Raw genomic sequence first — 17,200 nt, 5'->3', positions numbered from 1 at the left:
TGAAAATATCCACTAAATAAGGGAATAATATGTGTGAAGATACCCCAGGAGTGTTCCAAATGTGTGTGGGTAGAATATATATCCCACGGGGGTAAAATTGAAAAAAGTTTAAAAAAAATTTTTTTTAGACTTAGTCATTTTTCCGGCGTTTATCAGACTTTCAATTAGGGCAAATGTCAGTGAGCATTCCGATTTCAGTTCCTGAGCGATTCGCCCGATGAGTCCTTCATATTTAGTCGTTTTCAGCCAATTTTCAGAATTTTTGAAAATTTCACTTTTTTGTGAAAATATCCACTAAATGAGGGAATAATATGTGTGAGGGTACCCCAGGAGAGTTCCAAATGTGTGTGGGTAGAATATATATCCCACGGGGGTAAAATTGAAAAAAGTTTAAAAAAAATTTTTTTTAGACTTAGCCATTTTTCCGGCGTTTATCAGACTTTCAGATAGGGGAAATGTCAGTGAGCGTTCCAATTTCAGTTCCAGAGCGATTCGCCCGATGAGTCCTTCATATTTAGTCGTTTTCAGCCAATTTTCAGAATTTTTGAAAATTTCACTTTTTTGTGAAAATATCCACTAAATGAGGGAATAATATGTGTGAGGGTACCCCAGGAGAGTTCCAAATGTGTGTGGGTAGAATATATATCCCATGAGGGTAAAATTGAAAAAAGTTTAAAAATTTTTTTTTTAGATTTAGCCATTTTTCCAGCTTTTATCAGACTTTCAGATAGGGGAAATGTCAGTGAGCGTTCCAATTTCAGTTCCAGAGCGATTCGCCCGATGAGTCCTTCTTATTTAGTCGTTTTCAGCCAATTTTCTGAATTTTTGAAAATTTCACTTTTTTGTGAAAATATCCACTAAATGAGGGAATAATATGTGTGAGGGTACCCCAGGAGAGTTCCAAATGTGTGTGGGTAGAATATAAATCCCACGGGGGTAAAATTGAAAAAAGTTTAAAAATTTTTTTTTTAGATTTAGCCATTTTTCCGGCTTTTATCAGACTTTCAGATAGGGGAAATGTCAGTGAGCGTTCCAATTTCAGTTCCAGAGCGATTCGTCCGATGAGTCCTTCTTATTTAGTCGTTTTCAGCCAATTTTCTGAATTTTTGAAAATTTCACTTTTTTGTGAAAATATCCACTAAATGAGGGAATAATATGTGTGAGGGTACCCCAGGAGAGTTCCAAATGTGTGTGGGTAGAATATAAATCCCACGGGGGTAAAATTGAAAAAAGTTTAAAATTTTTTTTTTTAGATTTAGCCATTTTTCCGGCTTTTATCAGACTTTCAGATAAGGGAAATGTCAGTGAGCGTTCCGATTTCAGTTCCAGAGCGATTCGCCCGATGAGTCCTTCTTATTTAGTCGTTTTCAGCCAATTTTCTGAATTTTTGAAAATTTCAATTTTTTGTGAAAATATCCACTAAATGAGGGAATACTATGTGTGAGGGTACCCCAGGAGAGTTCCAAATGTGTGTGGGTAGAAGATATATCCAAAGGTGGTAAAATTGAAAAAAGTTGAAAAAATTTTTTTTTTTCGACTTAGTCATTTTTCCGGCGTTTATCAGACTTTCAGATAGGGAAAATGTCAGTGAGCGTTCCGATTTCAGTTCCAGAGCGATTCGCCTGATGAGTCCTTCATATTTAGTCGTTTTCAGCCAATTTTCTGAATTTTTGAAAATTTCACTTTTTTGTGAAAATATCCACTAAATGAGGGAATAATATGTGTGACGGTACCCCAGGAGTGTTCCAAATGTGTGTGGGTAGAATATATATCTCACGGGGGTAAAATTGAAAAAAGTTTAAAAAAATTTTTTTTAGACTTAGTCATTTTTCCAGCGTTTATCAGACTTTCCGATAGGGGAAATGTCAGTGAGCGTTCCAATTTCAGTTCCAGAGCGATTCGCCCGATGAGTCCTTCATATTTAGTCGTTTTCAGCCAATTTTCTGCATTTTTGAAAATTTCACTTTTTTGTGAAAATATCCACTAAATGAGGGAATAATATGTGTACCCCAGGAGTGTTCCAAATGTGTGTGGGTAGAATATATATCCCACGGGGGTAAAATTGAAAAAAGTTTAAAAAAAATTTTTTTTAGACTTAGTCATTTTTCCGGCGTTTATCAGACTTTCAATTAGGGCAAATGTCAGTGAGCATTCCGATTTCAGTTCCTGAGCGATTCGCCCGATGAGTCCTTCATATTTAGTCGTTTTCAGCCAATTTTCTGAATTTTTGAAAATTTCACTTTTTTGTGAAAATATCCACTAAATGAGGGAATAATATGTGTGAGGGTACCCCAGGAGAGTTCCAAATGTGTGTGGGTAGAATATATATCCCACGGGGGTAAAATTGAAAAAAGTTTAAAAAAAATTTTTTTTAGACTTAGCCATTTTTCCGGCGTTTATCAGACTTTCAGATAGGGGAAATGTCAGTGAGCGTTCCAATTTCAGTTCCAGAGCGATTCGCCCGATGAGTCCTTCATATTTAGTCATTTTCAGCCAATTTTCAGAATTTTTGAAAATTTCACTTTTTTGTGAAAATATCCACTAAATGAGGGAATAATATGTGTGAGGGTACCCCAGGAGAGTTCCAAATGTGTGTGGGTAGAATATAAATCCCACGGGGGTAAAATTGAAAAAAGTTTAAAATTTTTTTTTTTAGATTTAGCCATTTTTCCGGCTTTTATCAGACTTTCAGATAAGGGAAATGTCAGTGAGCGTTCCGATTTCAGTTCCAGAGCGATTCGCCCGATGAGTCCTTCTTATTTAGTCGTTTTCAGCCAATTTTCTGAATTTTTGAAAATTTCAATTTTTTGTGAAAATATCCACTAAATGAGGGAATACTATGTGTGAGGGTACCCCAGGAGAGTTCCAAATGTGTGTGGGTAGAAGATATATCCAAAGGTGGTAAAATTGAAAAAAGTTGAAAAAATTTTTTTTTTTCGACTTAGTCATTTTTCCGGCGTTTATCAGACTTTCAGATAGGGAAAATGTCAGTGAGCGTTCCGATTTCAGTTCCAGAGCGATTCGCCTGATGAGTCCTTCATATTTAGTCGTTTTCAGCCAATTTTCTGAATTTTTGAAAATTTCACTTTTTTGTGAAAATATCCACTAAATGAGGGAATAATATGTGTGAGGGTACCCCAGGAGAGTTCCAAATGTGTGTGGGTAGAATATATATCCCACGGGGGTAAAATTGAAAAAAGGTGAAAAAAATTTTTTTTGGACTAAGTCATTTTTCTGGCGTTTATCAGACTTTCAGATAGGGGAAATGTCAGTGAGCGTTCCGATTTCAGTTCCAGAGCGATTCGCCCGATGAGTCCTTCATATTTAGTCGTTTTCAGCCAATTTTCAGAATTTTTGAAAATTTCACTTTTTTGTGAAAATATCCACTAAATGAGGGAATAATATGTGTGAGGGTACCCCAGGAGAGTTCCAAATGTGTGTGGGTAGAAGATATATCCAAAGGTGGTAAAATTGAAAAAAGTTGAAAAAAAATTTTTTTTTCGACTTAGTCATTTTTCCGGCGTTTATCAGACTTTCAGATAGGGGAAATGTCAGTGAGCGTTCCGATTTCAGTTCCAGAGCGATTCGCCCGATGAGTCCTTCTTATTTAGTCGTTTTCAGCCAATTTTCTGAATTTTTGAAAATTTCACTTTTTTGTGAAAATATCCACTAAATGAGGGAATAATATGTGTGAGGGTACCCCAGGAGAGTTCCAAATGTGTGTGGGTAGAATATATATCCCACGGGGGTAAAATTGAAAAAAGTTTAAAAAAATTTTTTTTTAGACTTAGCCATTTTTCCGGCGTTTATCAGACTTTCAGATAGGGGAAATGTCAGTGAGCGTTCCAATTTCAGTTCCAGAGCGATTCGCCCGATGAGTCCTTCATATTTAGTCGTTTTCAGCCAATTTTCAGAATTTTTGAAAATTTCACTTTTTTGTGAAAATATCCACTAAATGAGGGAATAATATGTGTGAGGGTACCCCAGGAGAGCTCCAAATGTGTGTGGGTAGAATATATATCCCACGGGGGTAAAATTGAAAAAAGTTGAAAAAAAATTTTTTTTAGACTTAGTCATTTTTCCGGCTTTTATCAGACTTTCAGATAGGGGAAATGTCAGTGAGCGTTCCAATTTCAGTTCCAGAACGATTCGCCCGATGAGTCCTTCTTATTTAGTCGTTTTCAGCCAATTTTCTGAATTTTTGAAAATTTCACTTTTTTGTGAAAATATCCACTAAATGAGGGAATAATATGTGTGAGGGTACCCCAGGAGAGTTCCAAATGTGTGTGGGTAGAATATATATCCCACGGGGGTAAAATTGAAAAAAGGTGAAAAAAAATTTTTTTGGACTTAGTCATTTTTCCGGCGTTTATCAGACTTTCAGATAGGGGAAATGTCAGTGAGCGTTCCGATTTCAGTTCCAGAGCGATTCGCCCGATGAGTCCTTCATATTTAGTCGTTTTCAGCCAATTTTCAGAATTTTTGAAAATTTCACTTTTTTGTGAAAATATCCACTAAATGAGGGAATAATATGTGTGAGGGTACCCCAGGAGAGCTCCAAATGTGTGTGGGTAGAATATATATCCCACGGGGGTAAAATTGAAAAAAGTTGAAAAAAAATTTTTTTTAGACTTAGTCATTTTTCCGCCGTTTATCAGACTTTCAGATAGGGAAAATGTCAGTGAGCGTTCCGATTTCAGTTCCAGAGTGATTCGCCCGATGAGTCCTTCATATTTAGTCGTTTTCAGCCAATTTTCTGAATTTTTGAAAATTTCACTTTTTTGTGAAAATATCCACTAAATGAGGGAATAATATGTGTGAGGGTACCCCAGGAGAGTTCCAAATGTGTGTGGGTAGAATATATATCCCACAGGGGTAAAATTGAAAAAAGTTTTAAAAAAATTTTTTTTAGACTTAGTCATTTTTCCGCCGTTTATCAGACTTTCAGATAGGGAAAATGTCAGTGAGCGTTCCGATTTCAGTTCCAGAGTGATTCGCCCGATGAGTCCTTCATATTTAGTCGTTTTCAGCCAATTTTCTGAATTTTTGAAAATTTCACTTTTTTGTGAAAATATCCACTAAATGAGGGAATACTATGTGTGAGGGTACCCCAGGAGAGTTCCAAATGTGTGTGGGTAGAAGATATATCCAAAGGTGGTAAAATTGAAAAAAGTTGAAAAATTTTTTTTTTTCGACTTAGTCATTCTTCCGGCGTTTATCAGACTTTCAGATGGGGGAAATGTCAGTGAGCGTTCCGATTTCAGTTCCAGAGCGATTCGCCTGATGAGTCCTTCATATTTAGTCATTTTCAGCCAATTTTCTGAATTTTTGAAAATTTCACTTTTTTGTGAAAATATCCACTAAATGAGGGAATAATATGTGTACCCCAGGAGAGTTCCAACTGTGTGTGGGTAGAATATATATCCCACGGGGGTAAAATTGAAAAAAGTTGAAAAAAAATTTTTTTTTAGACTTAGTCATTTTTCCGGCATTTATCAGACTTTCCGATAGGGGAAATGTCAGTGAGCGTTCCAATTTCAGTTCCAGAGCGATTCGCCCGATGAGTCCTTCATATTTAGTCGTTTTCAGCCAATTTTCAGAATTTTTGAAAATTTCACTTTTTTGTGAAAATATCCACTAAATGAGGGAATAAAATGTGTGAGGGTACCCCAGGAGAGTTCCAAATGTGTGTGGGTAGAAGATATATCCAAAGGTGGTAAAATTGAAAAAAGTTGAAAAAAATTTTTTTTTTCGACTTAGTCATTTTTCCGGCGTTTATCAGACTTTCAGATAGGGGAAATGTCAGTGAGCGTTCCGATTTCAGTTCCAGAGCGATTCGCCTGATGAGTCCTTCATATTTAGTCGTTTTCAGCCAATTTTCTGAATTTTTGAAAATTTCACTTTTTTGTGAAAATATCCACTAAATGAGGGAATAATATGTGTGACGGTACCCCAGGAGTGTTCCAAATGTGTGTGGGTAGAATATATATCCCACGGGGGTAAAATTGAAAAAAGTTTTAAAAAAATTTTTTTTAGACTTAGCCATTTTTCCCGCGTTTATCAGACTTTCAGATAGGGGAAATGTCAGTGAGCGTTCCAATTACAGTTCCAGAGCGATTCGCCCGATGAGTCCTTCATATTTAGTCGTTTTCAGCCAATTTTCAGAATTTTTGAAAATTTCACTTTTTTGTGAAAATATCCACTAAATGAGGGAATAATATGTGTGAGGGTACCCCAGGAGAGTTCCAAATGTGTGTGGGTAGAATATATATCCCACGGGGGTAAAATTGAAAAAAGTTTAAAAATTTTTTTTTTAGATTTAGCCATTTTTCCGGCTTTTATCAGACTTTCAGATAGGGGAAATGTCAGTGAGCGTTCCAATTTCAGTTCCAGAGCGATTCGCCTGATGAGTCCTTCATATTTAGTCATTTTCAGCCAATTTTCTGAATTTTTGAAAATTTCACTTTTTTGTGAAAATATCCACTAAATGAGGGAATAATATGTGTGAGGGTACCCCAGGAGAGTTCCAAATGTGTGTGGGTAGAATATATATCCCACGGGGGTAAAATTGAAAAAAGGTGAAAAAAATTTTTTTTGGACTTAGTCATTTTTCCGGCGTTTATCAGACTTTCAGATAGGGGAAATGTCAGTGAGCGTTCCGATTTCAGTTCCAGAGCGATTCGCCCGATGAGTCCTTCATATTTAGTCGTTTTCAGCAAATTTTCAGATTTTTTGAAAATTTCACTTTTTTGTGAAAATATCCACTAAATGAGGGAATAAAATGTGTGAGGGTACCCCAGGAGAGTTCCAAATGTGTGTGGGTAGAAGATATATCCAAAGGTGGTAAAATTGAAAAAAGTTGAAAAAAAAATTTTTTTTCGACTTAGTCATTTTTCCGGCGTTTATCAGACTTTCAGATAGGGGAAATGTCAGTGAGCGTTCCGATTTCAGTTCCAGAGCGATTCGCCCGATGAGTCCTTCTTATTTAGTCGTTTTCAGCCAATTTTCTGAATTTTTGAAAATTTCACTTTTTTGTGAAAATATCCACTAAATGAGGGAATAATATGTGTGAGGGTACCCCAGGAGAGCTCCAAATGTGTGTGGGTAGAATATATATCCCACGGGGGTAAAATTGAAAAAAGTTGAAAAAAAATTTTTTTTAGACTTAGTCATTTTTCCGGCTTTTATCAGACTTTCAGATAGGGGAAATGTCAGTGAGCGTTCCAATTTCAGTTCCAGAACGATTCGCCCGATGAGTCCTTCTTATTTAGTCGTTTTCAGCCAATTTTCTGAATTTTTGAAAATTTCACTTTTTTGTGAAAATATCCACTAAATGAGGGAATAATATGTGTGAGGGTACCCCAGGAGAGTTCCAAATGTGTGTGGGTAGAATATATATCCCACGGGGGTAAAATTGAAAAAAGGTGAAAAAAAATTTTTTTGGACTTAGTCATTTTTCCGGCGTTTATCAGACTTTCAGATAGGGGAAATGTCAGTGAGCGTTCCGATTTCAGTTCCAGAGCGATTCGCCCGATGAGTCCTTCATATTTAGTCGTTTTCAGCCAATTTTCAGAATTTTTGAAAATTTCACTTTTTTGTGAAAATATCCACTAAATGAGGGAATAATATGTGTGAGGGTACCCCAGGAGAGCTCCAAATGTGTGTGGGTAGAATATATATCCCACGGGGGTAAAATTGAAAAAAGTTGAAAAAAAATTTTTTTTAGACTTAGTCATTTTTCCGCCGTTTATCAGACTTTCAGATAGGGAAAATGTCAGTGAGCGTTCCGATTTCAGTTCCAGAGTGATTCGCCCGATGAGTCCTTCATATTTAGTCGTTTTCAGCCAATTTTCTGAATTTTTGAAAATTTCACTTTTTTGTGAAAATATCCACTAAATGAGGGAATAATATGTGTGAGGGTACCCCAGGAGAGTTCCAAATGTGTGTGGGTAGAATATATATCCCACAGGGGTAAAATTGAAAAAAGTTTTAAAAAAATTTTTTTTAGACTTAGTCATTTTTCCGCCGTTTATCAGACTTTCAGATAGGGAAAATGTCAGTGAGCGTTCCGATTTCAGTTCCAGAGTGATTCGCCCGATGAGTCCTTCATATTTAGTCGTTTTCAGCCAATTTTCTGAATTTTTGAAAATTTCACTTTTTTGTGAAAATATCCACTAAATGAGGGAATACTATGTGTGACGGTACCCCAGGAGTGTTCCAAATGTGTGTGGGTAGAATATATATCTCACGGGGGTAAAATTGAAAAAAGTTTAAAAAAATTTTTTTTAGACTTAGTCATTTTTCCAGCGTTTATCAGACTTTCCGATAGGGGAAATGTCAGTGAGCGTTCCAATTTCAGTTCCAGAGCGATTCGCCCGATGAGTCCTTCATATTTAGTCGTTTTCAGCCAATTTTCTGCATTTTTGAAAATTTCACTTTTTTGTGAAAATATCCACTAAATGAGGGAATAATATGTGTACCCCAGGAGTGTTCCAAATGTGTGTGGGTAGAATATATATCCCACGGGGGTAAAATTGAAAAAAGTTTAAAAAAAATTTTTTTTAGACTTAGTCATTTTTCCGGCGTTTATCAGACTTTCAATTAGGGCAAATGTCAGTGAGCATTCCGATTTCAGTTCCTGAGCGATTCGCCCGATGAGTCCTTCATATTTAGTCGTTTTCAGCCAATTTTCTGAATTTTTGAAAATTTCACTTTTTTGTGAAAATATCCACTAAATGAGGGAATAATATGTGTGAGGGTACCCCAGGAGAGTTCCAAATGTGTGTGGGTAGAATATATATCCCACGGGGGTAAAATTGAAAAAAGTTTAAAAAAAATTTTTTTTAGACTTAGCCATTTTTCCGGCGTTTATCAGACTTTCAGATAGGGGAAATGTCAGTGAGCGTTCCAATTTCAGTTCCAGAGCGATTCGCCCGATGAGTCCTTCATATTTAGTCATTTTCAGCCAATTTTCAGAATTTTTGAAAATTTCACTTTTTTGTGAAAATATCCACTAAATGAGGGAATAATATGTGTGAGGGTACCCCAGGAGAGTTCCAAATGTGTGTGGGTAGAATATATATCCCACGAGGGTAAAATTGAAAAAAGTTTAAAAATTTTTTTTTTAGATTTAGCCATTTTTCCAGCTTTTATCAGACTTTCAGATAGGGGAAATGTCAGTGAGCGTTCCAATTTCAGTTCCAGAGCGATTCGCCCGATGAGTCCTTCTTATTTAGTCGTTTTCAGCCAATTTTCTGAATTTTTGAAAATTTCACTTTTTTGTGAAAATATCCACTAAATGAGGGAATAATATGTGTGAGGGTACCCCAGGAGAGTTCCAAATGTGTGTGGGTAGAATATAAATCCCACGGGGGTAAAATTGAAAAAAGTTTAAAATTTTTTTTTTTAGATTTAGCCATTTTTCCGGCTTTTATCAGACTTTCAGATAGGGGAAATGTCAGTGAGCGTTCCAATTTCAGTTCCAGAGCGATTCGTCCGATGAGTCCTTCTTATTTAGTCGTTTTCAGCCAATTTTCTGAATTTTTGAAAATTTCACTTTTTTGTGAAAATATCCACTAAATGAGGGAATACTATGTGTGAGGGTACCCCAGGAGAGTTCCAAATGTGTGTGGGTAGAAGATATATCCAAAGGTGGTAAAATTGAAAAAAGTTGAAAAAATTTTTTTTTTCGACTTAGTCATTTTTCCGGCGTTTATCAGACTTTCAGATGGGGGAAATGTCAGTGAGCGTTCCGATTTCAGTTCCAGAGCGATTCGCCTGATGAGTCCTTCATATTTAGTCATTTTCAGCCAATTTTCTGAATTTTTGAAAATTTCACTATTTTGTGAAAATATCCACTAAATGAGGGAATAATATGTGTGAGGGTACCCCAGGAGAGTTCCAAATGTGTGTGGGTAGAATATATATCCCACGGGGGTAAAATTGAAAAAAGGTGAAAAAAATTTTTTTTGGACTAAGTCATTTTTCTGGCGTTTATCAGACTTTCAGATAGGGGAAATGTCAGTGAGCGTTCCGATTTCAGTTCCAGAGCGATTCGCCCGATGAGTCCTTCATATTTAGTCGTTTTCAGCCAATTTTCAGAATTTTTGAAAATTTCACTTTTTTGTGAAAATATCCACTAAATGAGGGAATAATATGTGTGAGGGTACCCCAGGAGAGTTCCAAATGTGTGTGGGTAGAAGATATATCCAAAGGTGGTAAAATTGAAAAAAGTTGAAAAAAAATTTTTTTTTCGACTTAGTCATTTTTCCGGCGTTTATCAGACTTTCAGATAGGGGAAATGTCAGTGAGCGTTCCGATTTCAGTTCCAGAGCGATTCGCCCGATGAGTCCTTCTTATTTAGTCGTTTTCAGCCAATTTTCTGAATTTTTGAAAATTTCACTTTTTTGTGAAAATATCCACTAAATGAGGGAATAATATGTGTGAGGGTACCCCAGGAGAGTTCCAAATGTGTGTGGGTAGAATATATATCCCACGGGGGTAAAATTGAAAAAAGTTTAAAAAAATTTTTTTTTAGACTTAGCCATTTTTCCGGCGTTTATCAGACTTTCAGATAGGGGAAATGTCAGTGAGCGTTCCAATTTCAGTTCCAGAGCGATTCGCCCGATGAGTCCTTCATATTTAGTCGTTTTCAGCCAATTTTCAGAATTTTTGAAAATTTCACTTTTTTGTGAAAATATCCACTAAATGAGGGAATAATATGTGTGAGGGTACCCCAGGAGAGCTCCAAATGTGTGTGGGTAGAATATATATCCCACGGGGGTAAAATTGAAAAAAGTTGAAAAAAAATTTTTTTTAGACTTAGTCATTTTTCCGGCTTTTATCAGACTTTCAGATAGGGGAAATGTCAGTGAGCGTTCCAATTTCAGTTCCAGAACGATTCGCCCGATGAGTCCTTCTTATTTAGTCGTTTTCAGCCAATTTTCTGAATTTTTGAAAATTTCACTTTTTTGTGAAAATATCCACTAAATGAGGGAATAATATGTGTGAGGGTACCCCAGGAGAGTTCCAAATGTGTGTGGGTAGAATATATATCCCACGGGGGTAAAATTGAAAAAAGGTGAAAAAAAATTTTTTTGGACTTAGTCATTTTTCCGGCGTTTATCAGACTTTCAGATAGGGGAAATGTCAGTGAGCGTTCCGATTTCAGTTCCAGAGCGATTCGCCCGATGAGTCCTTCATATTTAGTCGTTTTCAGCCAATTTTCAGAATTTTTGAAAATTTCACTTTTTTGTGAAAATATCCACTAAATGAGGGAATAATATGTGTGAGGGTACCCCAGGAGAGCTCCAAATGTGTGTGGGTAGAATATATATCCCACGGGGGTAAAATTGAAAAAAGTTGAAAAAAAATTTTTTTTAGACTTAGTCATTTTTCCGCCGTTTATCAGACTTTCAGATAGGGAAAATGTCAGTGAGCGTTCCGATTTCAGTTCCAGAGTGATTCGCCCGATGAGTCCTTCATATTTAGTCGTTTTCAGCCAATTTTCTGAATTTTTGAAAATTTCACTTTTTTGTGAAAATATCCACTAAATGAGGGAATAATATGTGTGAGGGTACCCCAGGAGAGTTCCAAATGTGTGTGGGTAGAATATATATCCCACAGGGGTAAAATTGAAAAAAGTTTTAAAAAAATTTTTTTTAGACTTAGTCATTTTTCCGCCGTTTATCAGACTTTCAGATAGGGAAAATGTCAGTGAGCGTTCCGATTTCAGTTCCAGAGTGATTCGCCCGATGAGTCCTTCATATTTAGTCGTTTTCAGCCAATTTTCTGAATTTTTGAAAATTTCACTTTTTTGTGAAAATATCCACTAAATGAGGGAATACTATGTGTGAGGGTACCCCAGGAGAGTTCCAAATGTGTGTGGGTAGAAGATATATCCAAAGGTGGTAAAATTGAAAAAAGTTGAAAAATTTTTTTTTTTCGACTTAGTCATTCTTCCGGCGTTTATCAGACTTTCAGATGGGGGAAATGTCAGTGAGCGTTCCGATTTCAGTTCCAGAGCGATTCGCCTGATGAGTCCTTCATATTTAGTCATTTTCAGCCAATTTTCTGAATTTTTGAAAATTTCACTTTTTTGTGAAAATATCCACTAAATGAGGGAATAATATGTGTACCCCAGGAGAGTTCCAACTGTGTGTGGGTAGAATATATATCCCACGGGGGTAAAATTGAAAAAAGTTGAAAAAAATTTTTTTTTTCGACTTAGTCATTTTTCCGGCGTTTATCAGACTTTCAGATAGGGGAAATGTCAGTGAGCGTTCCGATTTCAGTTCCAGAGCGATTCGCCTGATGAGTCCTTCATATTTAGTCGTTTTCAGCCAATTTTCTGAATTTTTGAAAATTTCACTTTTTTGTGAAAATATCCACTAAATGAGGGAATAATATGTGTGACGGTACCCCAGGAGTGTTCCAAATGTGTGTGGGTAGAATATATATCCCACGGGGGTAAAATTGAAAAAAGTTTTAAAAAAATTTTTTTTAGACTTAGCCATTTTTCCCGCGTTTATCAGACTTTCAGATAGGGGAAATGTCAGTGAGCGTTCCAATTACAGTTCCAGAGCGATTCGCCCGATGAGTCCTTCATATTTAGTCGTTTTCAGCCAATTTTCAGAATTTTTGAAAATTTCACTTTTTTGTGAAAATATCCACTAAATGAGGGAATAATATGTGTGAGGGTACCCCAGGAGAGTTCCAAATGTGTGTGGGTAGAATATATATCCCACGGGGGTAAAATTGAAAAAAGTTTAAAAATTTTTTTTTTAGATTTAGCCATTTTTCCGGCTTTTATCAGACTTTCAGATAGGGGAAATGTCAGTGAGCGTTCCAATTTCAGTTCCAGAGCGATTCGCCTGATGAGTCCTTCATATTTAGTCATTTTCAGCCAATTTTCTGAATTTTTGAAAATTTCACTTTTTTGTGAAAATATCCACTAAATGAGGGAATAATATGTGTGAGGGTACCCCAGGAGAGTTCCAAATGTGTGTGGGTAGAATATATATCCCACGGGGGTAAAATTGAAAAAAGGTGAAAAAAATTTTTTTTGGACTTAGTCATTTTTCCGGCGTTTATCAGACTTTCAGATAGGGGAAATGTCAGTGAGCGTTCCGATTTCAGTTCCAGAGCGATTCGCCCGATGAGTCCTTCATATTTAGTCGTTTTCAGCAAATTTTCAGATTTTTTGAAAATTTCACTTTTTTGTGAAAATATCCACTAAATGAGGGAATAAAATGTGTGAGGGTACCCCAGGAGAGTTCCAAATGTGTGTGGGTAGAAGATATATCCAAAGGTGGTAAAATTGAAAAAAGTTGAAAAAAAAATTTTTTTTCGACTTAGTCATTTTTCCGGCGTTTATCAGACTTTCAGATAGGGGAAATGTCAGTGAGCGTTCCGATTTCAGTTCCAGAGCGATTCGCCCGATGAGTCCTTCTTATTTAGTCGTTTTCAGCCAATTTTCTGAATTTTTGAAAATTTCACTTTTTTGTGAAAATATCCACTAAATGAGGGAATAATATGTGTGAGGGTACCCCAGGAGAGCTCCAAATGTGTGTGGGTAGAATATATATCCCACGGGGGTAAAATTGAAAAAAGTTGAAAAAAAATTTTTTTTAGACTTAGTCATTTTTCCGGCTTTTATCAGACTTTCAGATAGGGGAAATGTCAGTGAGCGTTCCAATTTCAGTTCCAGAACGATTCGCCCGATGAGTCCTTCTTATTTAGTCGTTTTCAGCCAATTTTCTGAATTTTTGAAAATTTCACTTTTTTGTGAAAATATCCACTAAATGAGGGAATAATATGTGTGAGGGTACCCCAGGAGAGTTCCAAATGTGTGTGGGTAGAATATATATCCCACGGGGGTAAAATTGAAAAAAGGTGAAAAAAAATTTTTTTGGACTTAGTCATTTTTCCGGCGTTTATCAGACTTTCAGATAGGGGAAATGTCAGTGAGCGTTCCGATTTCAGTTCCAGAGCGATTCGCCCGATGAGTCCTTCATATTTAGTCGTTTTCAGCCAATTTTCAGAATTTTTGAAAATTTCACTTTTTTGTGAAAATATCCACTAAATGAGGGAATAATATGTGTGAGGGTACCCCAGGAGAGCTCCAAATGTGTGTGGGTAGAATATATATCCCACGGGGGTAAAATTGAAAAAAGTTGAAAAAAAATTTTTTTTAGACTTAGTCATTTTTCCGCCGTTTATCAGACTTTCAGATAGGGAAAATGTCAGTGAGCGTTCCGATTTCAGTTCCAGAGTGATTCGCCCGATGAGTCCTTCATATTTAGTCGTTTTCAGCCAATTTTCTGAATTTTTGAAAATTTCACTTTTTTGTGAAAATATCCACTAAATGAGGGAATAATATGTGTGAGGGTACCCCAGGAGAGTTCCAAATGTGTGTGGGTAGAATATATATCCCACAGGGGTAAAATTGAAAAAAGTTTTAAAAAAATTTTTTTTAGACTTAGTCATTTTTCCGCCGTTTATCAGACTTTCAGATAGGGAAAATGTCAGTGAGCATTCCGATTTCAGTTCCAGAGTGATTCGCCCGATGAGTCCTTCATATTTAGTCGTTTTCAGCCAATTTTCTGAATTTTTGAAAATTTCACTTTTTTGTGAAAATATCCACTAAATGAGGGAATACTATGTGTGAGGGTACCCCAGGAGAGTTCCAAATGTGTGTGGGTAGAAGATATATCCAAAGGTGGTAAAATTGAAAAAAGTTGAAAAATTTTTTTTTTTCGACTTAGTCATTCTTCCGGCGTTTATCAGACTTTCAGATGGGGGAAATGTCAGTGAGCGTTCCGATTTCAGTTCCAGAGCGATTCGCCTGATGAGTCCTTCATATTTAGTCATTTTCAGCCAATTTTCTGAATTTTTGAAAATTTCACTTTTTTGTGAAAATATCCACTAAATGAGGGAATAATATGTGTACCCCAGGAGAGTTCCAACTGTGTGTGGGTAGAATATATATCCCACGGGGGTAAAATTGAAAAAAGTTGAAAAAAAATTTTTTTTTAGACTTAGTCATTTTTCCGGCATTTATCAGACTTTCCGATAGGGGAAATGTCAGTGAGCGTTCCAATTTCAGTTCCAGAGCGATTCGCCCGATGAGTCCTTCATATTTAGTCGTTTTCAGCCAATTTTCAGAATTTTTGAAAATTTCACTTTTTTGTGAAAATATCCACTAAATGAGGGAATAAAATGTGTGAGGGTACCCCAGGAGAGTTCCAAATGTGTGTGGGTAGAAGATATATCCAAAGGTGGTAAAATTGAAAAAAGTTGAAAAAAAATTTTTTTTTCGACTTAGTCATTTTTCCGGCGTTTATCAGACTTTCAGATAGGGGAAATGTCAGTGAGCGTTCCGATTTCAGTTCCAGAGCGATTCGCCCGATGAGTCCTTCATATTTAGTCGTTTTCAGCCAATTTTCTGAATTTTTGAAAATTTAACTTTTTTGTGAAAATATCCACTAAATGAGGGAATAATATGTGTACCCCAGGAGTGTTCCAAATGTGTGTGGGTAGAATATATATCCCACGGGGGTAAAATTGAAAAAAGTTTAAAAAAAATTTTTTTTAGACTTAGTCATTTTTCCGGCGTTTATCAGACTTTCAATTAGGGCAAATGTCAGTGAGCATTCCGATTTCAGTTCCTGAGCGATTCGCCCGATGAGTCCTTCATATTTAGTCGTTTTCAGCCAATTTTCAGAATTTTTGAAAATTTCACTTTTTTGTGAAAATATCCACTAAATGAGGGAATAATATGTGTGAGGGTACCCCAGGAGAGTTCCAAATGTGTGTGGGTAGAATATATATCCCACGGGGGTAAAATTGAAAAAAGTTTAAAAAAAATTTTTTTTAGACTTAGCCATTTTTCCGGCGTTTATCAGACTTTCAGATAGGGGAAATGTCAGTGAGCGTTCCAATTTCAGTTCCAGAGCGATTCGCCCGATGAGTCCTTCATATTTAGTCGTTTTCAGCCAATTTTCAGAATTTTTGAAAATTTCACTTTTTTGTGAAAATATCCACTAAATGAGGGAATAATATGTGTGAGGGTACCCCAGGAGAGTTCCAAATGTGTGTGGGTAGAATATATATCCCATGAGGGTAAAATTGAAAAAAGTTTAAAAATTTTTTTTTTAGATTTAGCCATTTTTCCAGCTTTTATCAGACTTTCAGATAGGGGAAATGTCAGTGAGCGTTCCAATTTCAGTTCCAGAGCGATTCGCCCGATGAGTCCTTCTTATTTAGTCGTTTTCAGCCAATTTTCTGAATTTTTGAAAATTTCACTTTTTTGTGAAAATATCCACTAAATGAGGGAATAATATGTGTGAGGGTACCCCAGGAGAGTTCCAAATGTGTGTGGGTAGAATATAAATCCCACGGGGGTAAAATTGAAAAAAGTTTAAAAATTTTTTTTTTAGATTTAGCCATTTTTCCGGCTTTTATCAGACTTTCAGATAGGGGAAATGTCAGTGAGCGTTCCAATTTCAGTTCCAGAGCGATTCGTCCGATGAGTCCTTCTTATTTAGTCGTTTTCAGCCAATTTTCTGAATTTTTGAAAATTTCACTTTTTTGTGAAAATATCCACTAAATGAGGGAATAATATGTGTGAGGGTACCCCAGGAGAGTTCCAAATGTGTGTGGGTAGAATATAAATCCCACGGGGGTAAAATTGAAAAAAGTTTAAAATTTTTTTTTTTAGATTTAGCCATTTTTCCGGCTTTTATCAGACTTTCAGATAAGGGAAATGTCAGTGAGCGTTCCGATTTCAGTTCCAGAGCGATTCGCCCGATGAGTCCTTCTTATTTAGTCGTTTTCAGCCAATTTTCTGAATTTTTGAAAATTTCAATTTTTTGTGAAAATATCCACTAAATGAGGGAATACTATGTGTGAGGGTACCCCAGGAGAGTTCCAAATGTGTGTGGGTAGAAGATATATCCAAAGGTGGTAAAATTGAAAAAAGTTGAAAAAATTTTTTTTTTTCGACTTAGTCATTTTTCCGGCGTTTATCAGACTTTCAGATAGGGAAAATGTCAGTGAGCGTTCCGATTTCAGTTCCAGAGCGATTCGCCTGATGAGTCCTTCATATTTAGTCGTTTTCAGCCAATTTTCTGAATTTTTGAAAATTTCACTTTTTTGTGAAAATATCCACTAAATGAGGGAATAATATGTGTGACGGTAC

The sequence above is a fragment of the Phyllobates terribilis genome, unplaced genomic scaffold (assembly GCF_046119375.1).
Source record: "Phyllobates terribilis strain yellow unplaced genomic scaffold, ASM4611937v1 Scaffold_13__5_contigs__length_258822181, whole genome shotgun sequence".
NCBI classification, from domain to species: domain Eukaryota; kingdom Metazoa; phylum Chordata; class Amphibia; order Anura; family Dendrobatidae; genus Phyllobates; species Phyllobates terribilis.
This window is presented reverse-complemented; position numbering follows the sequence as displayed.